The sequence below is a fragment of the Ziziphus jujuba genome, chromosome 2 (assembly GCF_031755915.1).
Source record: "Ziziphus jujuba cultivar Dongzao chromosome 2, ASM3175591v1".
Taxonomy (NCBI): domain Eukaryota; kingdom Viridiplantae; phylum Streptophyta; class Magnoliopsida; order Rosales; family Rhamnaceae; genus Ziziphus; species Ziziphus jujuba.
This window is the reverse complement of record NC_083380.1, coordinates 18905512-18915905: the sequence shown is the minus strand read 5'-3', so window position 1 is coordinate 18915905 and position 10394 is coordinate 18905512. Positions and strand designations below refer to the sequence as shown.

General features: G+C 25.2%; 1 long non-coding RNA gene across 2 annotated transcripts; it reads right to left on the bottom strand.

The window, feature by feature from the left end:
• Positions 1–6890: 6890 nt before the first annotated feature.
• On the bottom strand, positions 6891–9778 carry LOC112491844 (uncharacterized). 2 transcript variants are annotated; one of them, XR_007241111.2, is made up of 2 exons: positions 9479–9778; positions 6891–8842 (listed from the first exon to the last, which is right to left on the bottom strand). It is a non-coding gene; the product is annotated as an uncharacterized LOC112491844 (long non-coding RNA). The 2 variants fall into 2 exon arrangements; XR_003056193.3 differs by having other exon boundaries at positions 9508–9778.
• Between the last annotated feature and the right edge of the window lie 616 nt (positions 9779–10394).

The window sequence follows — 10394 nt, the reverse complement described above, 5'->3', positions numbered from 1 at the left end:
ACAAGCACATTCTTTATTAAATAATAGCATCACATGAAAAACCAATAAGATCATGTCACTAAAGCCAATTTATAGGTTTAGGACAAAAAGCCGGAAAACTAGGGTTTCCACTCCTTATTTGTGGCACCAATGTGATTTTAGTTTTTATGTTTTCTTCGATCTTCATCTTCATGCTAATTCAACTTCATTTGAGTCTCAATTTTTTATTTTCATCATCTTCGTCCGAAAATATAAAAATACACAAACTAAGAACAATTTAATAGATTTAATCACTAATTAAGGAATAATAGTACATAAAAATGTGGTATAATTTATTCTTATCAAATACCCCAAACATGAGGTTTTTCTATTCCCTAGTAGAAAGAGAACTAAAGATAAATCAAATGAAATAAATGGCCTTAGTGATTGCGTAAAAAACTTAAAAGATAGCTTCATTATAAATTTTGCAACTGAACACCTTTATCTTCCATTCAACAATATTGAAATTTCAAAATGTTTCTGTGAAAAACAATAAGTAATCAAACTTTTGCATTTGAATCAATCCATACCAATATAATTTGTATAACTGTAACAAATTAATATTAGAGAACCTAAATTGCAAAAAAAATAAATAAATAAAAAAAATAGCCCCCATATAAATTGCAATAAATTGTATTGGAAAATAGGTGAAGTGAGACAGATAATCACAGGCCATTAGTAAAAAAGAAAAAAAAAATGAATTGGACCTAATTTTAGTTTTGTTTATAACATACTGATATTTTGATTGCATTTTAGTCCAATTTATTTTTTCTTTTAGGAGTAGTGGTTAAAGACACTGTCTTATTTCACCAATTTTCTAGCAAAATTGTAATATTTAAATATGAGAACCAAAATTATAACATTTTAAACTTGAAGATTCCAAGTGCAATTTTTTCAAACCAATGAATACTAAATCCTGATCGGAAAAGATTTGAAATACTTCAATATAGTTGCATTCAACAAACGGATATTTAATTGTATTAGTTGTTACCCAAAAAAAAAAAAAAAAAAAAAAAAAAAAAAAAAACTACTGCATTGTAGGATCTGCATGTGGCTAGGTGTATATCTAAACCAGAGCATTACACTTGGGTTTGTGCTCATGAGTTTAAACGTCAAAGCACTTGGGACTAACAAAAAATTGTGCCGATGAGACCCACATCTGGGGAAAAAAAATTATTTAACAAAAAAATTCCCGAATTTCATGCCCCGAAGAATAAATTTGGCTTATCCCAGCACCCAAAGAATGATCTTTTAATAAAAACATACTAAAAGCCAAAATGAAATACATAAATATATTGTGTGGTGATCTTTTAATAAAAACATACTAAAAGCCAAAATGAAATACATAAATATATTCTGTGGGGCACATATTACACAATGACCCAGAATTCAAACTAGTTACACAATAAAAAGTAAAAAATAGACAATTGATGCTTTTTGTGCATGTAAGTGGTCCTAATCAGGCACCATATATAGGACAAATTGCGAATTGTATCTCACAATCCGCAACATACATGGTGGTCATTTTCAGTGGCACATATTAGTCAGGATATTTCAATGCCACCACCATCATAGTCGCTGTTTTCATTGCATACCCATCGTCGATGTCATTTTCGTTATCATATGAATGAATTATTGCCTAAATTTTTCTTCTTCTTTTTTATTTTTAATAAAAAGTACCCTTTCATGGGAACATAATGATATGTGATAATAATAATAATAATAAATAAACCCAAAAATTGACCTTATCTGGTACTGTTAGGGAAAGACTTTTACGAAATGGAGCTTTTAATTTTTTGGTTGATTTTAGCCATATGCCCAACAACATGTTAATTCAAGGCCAACCCTTCACTTATTGGATTCTGTTGACTTTTTCAAGCTCTACCCGGCCCATCCCAAAACACTCAAGTCAACAAAATACATACATAATTCATCGTTGAATTAATCGTTTATTAGGATCCAGATCGAGTTAAATCATAGACGATTAGACCTTTTTATTTATTTTTGAGAAGTGTCATATTTGGTGCTAATTTGAAATTTTCTGAAAAAAGTTACTTTTCCTGTGTTTTTATAAATTTTCAGGAAGAGGAAATTATTGGTCTTAATTAACTTGTTAGAACTTCAGCTTGAAAAAGTAGAGTGAAAAATGATTCCCCTAAAAAGTGTCATTCTAAGATAAAATTCTCAAAAAAATCGATTTTATATATTTCACTAAAGATAATTTTACCTTCAAATTTTAGAGCTAACTTAATTCAATATTTATTTTCCAATAAATAAATAAAAATTTAATTTAATTACTTCAAATTCTATATCTTCTCCTATTTTTCTCATATTTTTTTTATTTTGAAATATATTTTTTGAGTCGTATTTATGAGTGGCAATCAAACTTTAATTATAAAAATTCATTTAAAATATTATATAATGAAATCGTATAATTTAAAAAGTAATTAAAACAAAAAGAAATGTTAGGCATTTTTTTTTTTTAATAAATCTCATGTGAGAGATGCTTATCTGAATGATGAATTGAAAGTTATTGTATGAATTTAATCCAAAAACAACCATCCAGCTTTTCCTACATGAATTTCTGTCATAAAGACAACATAATAATGCTATAGGTTCAGCTAATATATCAGAATATTTAGTTAGTGATAAATATTATTATATAATTAATTTATATTTAATTATATTTATATTATAATATGTTTGTTATTGGGTATATTAAAGTTTCAACTAATAATATAAAGACATTTCACCTTACCACATCATTTTAGTAAATATTTTAATAAATTAGTTAATACCTCACATTTTACTTACCATATCATTTTAGTAAATATTTTAATAAATTAATTGATATTTTTATAAATATATAATTTTATCATATTAACTAAATTATAAATTAACAAATATTTTAATAAATTAATTGATATTTTTATAAATATATAATTTTATCATATTAACTAAATTGTAAATTAACAAATAGTTTAATAAATTAATTGATATTTTTAGTATTGCCCTATATATATATATATATATATATATATATATATAATTGTTTCATATTAATTAATTAATATCACCTTATGCAGGCGCGCACGCATATATATATATATATATATATATGTGCCACGTGTTATATATTTTTTTTCTAAATTCGCTTCGAAAGTATAATTTTAATTTTAATTTATTATTTATTATTAATTATTATTTTTTATTTATTATCTTATTTTTTATGAATGTAATAAAATATATATAAAATTATTTTTTGATATAAATATCCATAACTATCTAACAATTAATCAAATTACATATGTTAATAATTTTGAAATAAATTAAAAATAAATAAAATATTTAATTTTATCTTATTTACCAAATATATATTTATAGCCTAATTAGTATACATATATATTATAATGGAATTATATATATATATGGCCTGATATTAGATGGCCTAATATATGTTATAACGGAATTATGGCTTAAATATATACATATATATTATAATGGAATTATGGCCTAATTGTGGTCTAATATATATTTTAATAATATCTTTTTAAAAAATATAAAAATAAAATAAAAAAATTTACTACTAATAAGGAAAATATTGATCTATTTAATTACTCCTAAAACTATTTAAATTTTAATTATTTTACTGTAGGATAAATATCAATTTACTGATATTAGATGGCCTAATATATGTTATTGGTTTTTTTTTTATTTTTATTTTTTCTTATTAAGATGTCATTGAAGAAGCAAAATCAATTAAGTTTCCATACTATACCTCAGATAAAGGAAATAAATTTTACAAAAAATAAGAATCACAATCCCAAAATTTTACCAACGAAACCACTTTTTTCCATGATTATTTTATTTGTAAGTATTGTTTGTCACATAAACTTATTGATATATAGATTTTTCCAAAATTATATTTATGTTCTGTATTTAATCATATCTTTCCACTGATAAAATTTTAATATTCTTATTAAATGTAAGAAATTATCTTATGAGAAGAAATAACAACTAAGGAATGAGAATGTAAGGAATTACTAAGGCCCCATTTGGAATAATTTACTATGAAATACGTAAAATAAATCAGTTTATAATTCAATTTTATGCATTATTATTGTTATGGTATATGTTTATATAGCCTGTAAATTTATTATCTAGCGTACCATTTTGAGATTTTCCTTTCAAAAAAAAAAAATTACATGTCAAATATTAATATAGAGAAACACATTAATTTTTGTTCTTTTTTACTTTGTTGTCTATAAAGTTCTTTTTCTTTTATTCTCTTCTTACTTTGCTTTTGTCAGGATCAAAACAAAATAGATGCCACAAATGGAAAGTTTAAAATGTACAAAAATGGTGTCCCAAATGAATTGGTGGTCAAGCATGCATCTAAACAAAAATAAATGAGACAATTAATTTCTATTGGGTATTTAATAGGATAAATAATAATAATAATAATAACATAATAATAATAATAATCCATATACCATATAAAAGTAATAGAGTTAACAAAAATTTTTACCACGTGTTATCCTCATGTTAATTCTGTTCCCTCCAAAATCATTAAAAAAAATTAAAATTATCTTAAAAATTCTACAATATTAAAATCATTGCCATATGAGATAATTAAAGAGATTAGAGGATACTATTATTTCATTAAATCAAATTTTTTATCTAATCAAATTAAATATAAAAATTTAACATACGAAAATTAATTATTTACAAAGAATCAAAAAAATATATTTGAATTTGAATTTGAATTTCACAGATGAAAAATATGATGTAAATACATTTGAATTTGAATTAAATCATATAAATACATTTGGATTTGAATTTGAATTTGAATTTTGTAGATAGAAAAAATTAAATAGGCAAATATTTTTTTAATTGAATTTCATAAATAATTTACCTTATAAGATAAAAATATATCTATAGGATAAATAATAATAATAATAATTAATTAAATTATATTATGAGTATTTAATATGTAAAAATTAATTATTTGTAAGGAACCAAAAAATACATTTGAATTGGAATTAGAATTTCATAGATAAAAAATATTATTTGAATACATATAAAATTAAATTAAATTAAATTATATAAATACATTTAAATTTAAATTTAAATTTTATAGATAGAAAATTTAAATAAAAAAATTTCATAATTGAAAAAATTATATAAGTAATTTTTGAATTTGAATTTTATAATTTAATAGTATTATATATAGAAATCAAATTGATAATTTTCAACAAACTTTTATAGTATTTATTGAAAAAAAATTTAAATATATTTATTAACAATAACATTTTTAAATATAATTAATTATTATATATTCTATTTAACATCATCCATTATTATTATACCGTCTATTATAATTATACATCTCGTGTATTACACGGTAATGAATACTATATACCTATATATATTATATCCAAGCATGATGTCTTATTTTTTTACATTTAAATTGGACAAAAAATTAAAATATAAAATTATATTTATTAATTAATCCTGATAAAATATATTTTTTATAAATAGAATTTTATTATATTACTAAATCTATATTTATCGATTTTTTAAATTTTAAATCCTAATATTGATTGATCCAATAATTATCATAGATGGATATTACTTACCAAGTATATATATATATATATATATTTACTACATTTATCCTTTAAAAATTCATTTATCCAATTTTATATTATATTAATTATATAATCAATAAAATAAATTTTTATCACTTATAGACAACATTTGATTAAGTATTAATTTTGCATTTTATAACTCTAGTTTAACAAAATGATCCCTCTTAAACAATCGCTCTAGTGAAAAATGGATTCCCCTGCTAATTGTCACTAAAAGTGAGAAATAATTTTGTTTAATAAACTAATAATACATCACTTTGCCATATAACTTTTTTTTTTTTTTTTTTCTATTCCTCGATATCTCTAACATTATTTTTACTCTAAAAAAAGTGAGAAATAATTTTGTTTGATAAACTAATAATACATCACTTTGCCACACAACTTTCTTTTTTTTTTTTTTTTTTTTTTTTTTTTCTATTCCTCGATAACTCTAACATTACTTTTATTCTAAAAAAGCATACTTTTAAAATAAAAAATATTTTGAAAAATCATAAGCAGTGTGATATTGTATCCAACTCTGATAATACTCTTTATAATTACTTTATATTACATTTCATTGCAAACAATAATGATTAACATTTTCCATCTTAATTTTTTACTCCTCCCTACAACATAGTAGCATTTGATTTAAGAAAATTGAATTATGAAATTATAATTAATAAATTTAGTTATATGTGATATACAGAGTAAATTTGATTGGCGGTATTTAGAGTCTAATTGATTGAAACAATGAAAATTATGAAAAATAGGTGTTGCTCCTTAAAATAAATAAGAGAAATAAAGAAGAAAGACCTTTAAAAAGGTAGAAGACGCTACATTAAACTCATGCATCTAAAATAAATAAAGAAATCAAATCAGAAACGTAATCATATACATTCGCTAAAAATTCTGTCTCAAACAAACACAGATCTTTACTATTGTTTCTTCAGGTTCAACCGGTACAAAAAGTAAGCTCCTCTTCAGTGAGGAAAGTATCGTTTATTCCAAGGCCTTAATATATCACTGAATCAGGGTAAGTTAATTCGAATCAGACTTTCTAAGATGATGCATTAATACGAATATCGTTGATAATGCCCTATACCAACTAACCACCATAACTTAGAGACAAGTTCATGCACATGTAAATTCTTCAATTGTCTCCGACAACAGATTCTCTAGATTGTGATTTACCAAAACAAACAAAAATAAGATGACGAAGTCTCTATAGTATGTGACCAGAGAGCAATTTAACAGTTTCATTTTTTTGTTATTACTATTTTTTGGGTAAAGTAGAAAGAAACAGTCAGCCAAATAATGTAAAAGTCAAAAGAACATTTCAAAAGAATCTTACATAAGAATTACAATAACTTTTACAATGTTCTTCAACTCAAAACAGAACAGATAACAAAAACAAGGATATCTTCACCAAAAAACAAAAATAAGGATATATTTACTAAATAAAAACCCAAAAACTATAACAAGGATATTCCTAAAATTACTAATATATCCCCAAGATTCTCCTTTCGTACTTTCTAGCTGATCCTTATTCTTTTTCATCCTTATTCAAACATTGAAGAATAACTTCTACTTATTTTTATTTTATTTTTATTTTTTGTTGCTCCTTTGGTGGGACTAAAACTTACCATTTCTGCTTGACTTTCATACTAACCATAGTACAAGGAATTTGATACCAGATTCCACGAGTGACATCAACATAGTAGATTCTCACGCAACTTGGTACTCCTTTTATAACTGAAAACTTGTTTCCCTTAAACTCTCATGCAGTAATGACACAAGATTGTCTCCCACTTTGAGACTTTCTTTCTTAGATACCCTTTTTCCCTTACCGGTAAAACAAACCAAGTGAAATCTTTTCAGGCCACCTGCTCGTGAAAATGACACATAATTTTGGCAGAGAATTAATTCCCATGACCAAAAATTCCAGAACCGATAAATTGGGAAACAAAAACAAACAAACAAGTCTAAAAATATTTATCTATTTCCCTTTGATCAGCCAATCATGCTGCCAAAACCAAAAGGGTAAACCAAATTGCTGCATTTCATTGAGATTTCAAGTAAATATATATATATGTATTACACTTCTTTTCCTTATGCAAAAAGATTCCAAACAGCTGGCATCGCCGACACAGAAAAGAAAAAAATAATGCACAGCTATGCACTTAATGACTCTTTTTTTGCTACATTTAATGACCCATTGGGGCAACCCCTACCAAACTACTCAGCCTTCATCTTCCATCAATAATATAATATTGATTAGAGATATCGAGTCTGGTAAAAGCATGAAAAGAAAGCAAAGAGGACAATATGGTACAAAGAACATCAAATATATCAACTTCATTCATTCAGGGAAAAAAAAAAAAAAAAAAGGAGAAAAAAAGAAAAAAATCTACTTCATTTTTTTTCCGACATTAAAAAAAAATGTAAAACTTAGAAAAAACAAACATGCTTTGGGTCTTCTGAAGAGAGTGATAGAACAGGCCACAATTTCAGCAAAACAAGAAGAGAAAATGCTAGCAAAAGGACAACAAAAGCCAATATCACTAAAATGGAATATTCATTAAACATAACAACCAATCATAAAGAACACCAAATCATGCAATTGAGAGCAATGTAATGAATTCAATATGAAGCAGATTAATAGCTAAAAATACAACAAATTTACTTTATCTTCTCTTTTTCCCAAATGTAAAGTGCACTTAACCGTAAAACGGTAGGATTCAACCATAACAAGTCCAACTTGATAAAGTGATATAATAAAAAAAAATCCAACTTATAAAAAACTCAAAAAAGCCAGTAAACAATTATATAGGAAAAAATAAGATACAATGAATAAAAAATAGTACGTATATATTTAGGCTATGTCTAAAGATTGAAATCCAATAGGGGAAGAAAAGAAGGTTAAAAGCAAATTCACCTATTTTCATAGAAATCTAAACCTACAGAACACATGTTATTCATATGCTAAGAATCTACAATAAGAAAGATCAGATCCAGAAATTGATTTTCCTAAAATAGCATGATTACTATAATATTTTCTGCTCATCAGATAACAATTAATCATCATCAGAATCTAAGTTATCTGGCTTTCATTCCTCAAATTACATTTGAAAAAGAGAAACCATTCACCATCTGCCGCTAGTGCTTCAGAGATCAAACCGTTCACAATCACAAGGCTGAAAATATAGAGACCAAGTAAATAATTCGCATTCGTGTCCGTACTATTTAAAGAAAAGAAACATACACAGCAACTAGTTAATTAAATAAGAAATAATAAAGAAAATCGAAATCCACTATTTGCTTGCTCAGAAATTTGAAACAGAGTTAATTTAAAAACTAAAAAAAATTGTTTTCCGTGCCATTTTCCTAATACATATCAACAATCACCAAATAAAAAAAATGAAAAAAAAAAAAAACTGAATGAGGATAGAATCAGAAAGTTGAGCAAGCGCTGGATGCAGAGGTTTATCGACCGATTCATGTTTTGTGTAATTTCCACAACAAATCTCAGGAAGAGATCGATGAACCGCTGCCTCCAGTGACTTCACCCAAAATACATACTCTGCTCTTTTCACAGCACAAACATATACAGAAAATTTAAATTTCTCTTTAATTAAAAAAAATTCAAACAAAAACAGAAATAAGAATTTAAAGGATAATTGCCAAGATCCGCAAAATGCTTTTTTGACAACAAAAACAAACTTTTAATTCCCAAAAAAAAAATGTCAACAAATTACAACATTTCAAACAACACAGATCTGCGAAACAAAGAAATTACAAAGAAGAAAAACATTCATTAACTAGTTTTATACTTCTAGAGAGAGAGAGTGAAACAGATTACACCATGAATCTGGAGAAACACCAGCCTGCCGTACGTCTCTCTGTCTCTCTCTCTCTCTCTCTCTTCCTCATTTCTCTCTCTTTCTCTCACTGAAATCGCTAAGGGGGGAGCTGATGAGTCACAGACGCACAGTGACTTTTTAATGGCACTTTTGGATTACGACGTTAGGTTTCATGTGGTATTACGCATTTACCCCCTGATACTAATCCATTGGTTCGCTTTTCCATGGGGTTCAGCCTATAAGAAGTAGGGCTTTGACGTGTTTCGTGGTGATTAGTTCATTTCGTTTACGGATCCAGTATGCTGTCCTATTTAAATAATTTCTCAGCAACTTCGACAGATATTATTGATTAAAAAACAAAAAAAAAAAAAAACTTTATTAGTGTTGTAGAACGAGTAATTAGGCAAGCTAATAAAAGAAAGTCTTCCTTTTTTAAATTAGATAATTATTATAATTTTAAAAAGAAAAAAGTCAAATTTAACAACCACCCGATGTTATACACGTTCAATTTTAACTTCACATATCAATAAATTATATCTAATTTATCCGTATACTAAATCATCATTATCTCTAATTCTCTTTAACAATCGTAATTCCTAAATTGATCTCGCCTGTATAATCATCAACCTTGTAACCAAACTACTTAATCCAATTTATTAGATTGCCTGAATTATAAGTTTTATATACCACATTACCATCATCTTAAATCTTTTTGGATGGAAATTTGAATATCAATGGAAAAATAAGTGTTTTTTTGAATACACATGAATGACCTCATATAAAACTAAATTCTCATTTAATTTATATAATACAAATATAAATGTCTATGACTCTATAAAATCGAGATTATTTAGAATGCTTTGAGATATATATACTATATAATTTT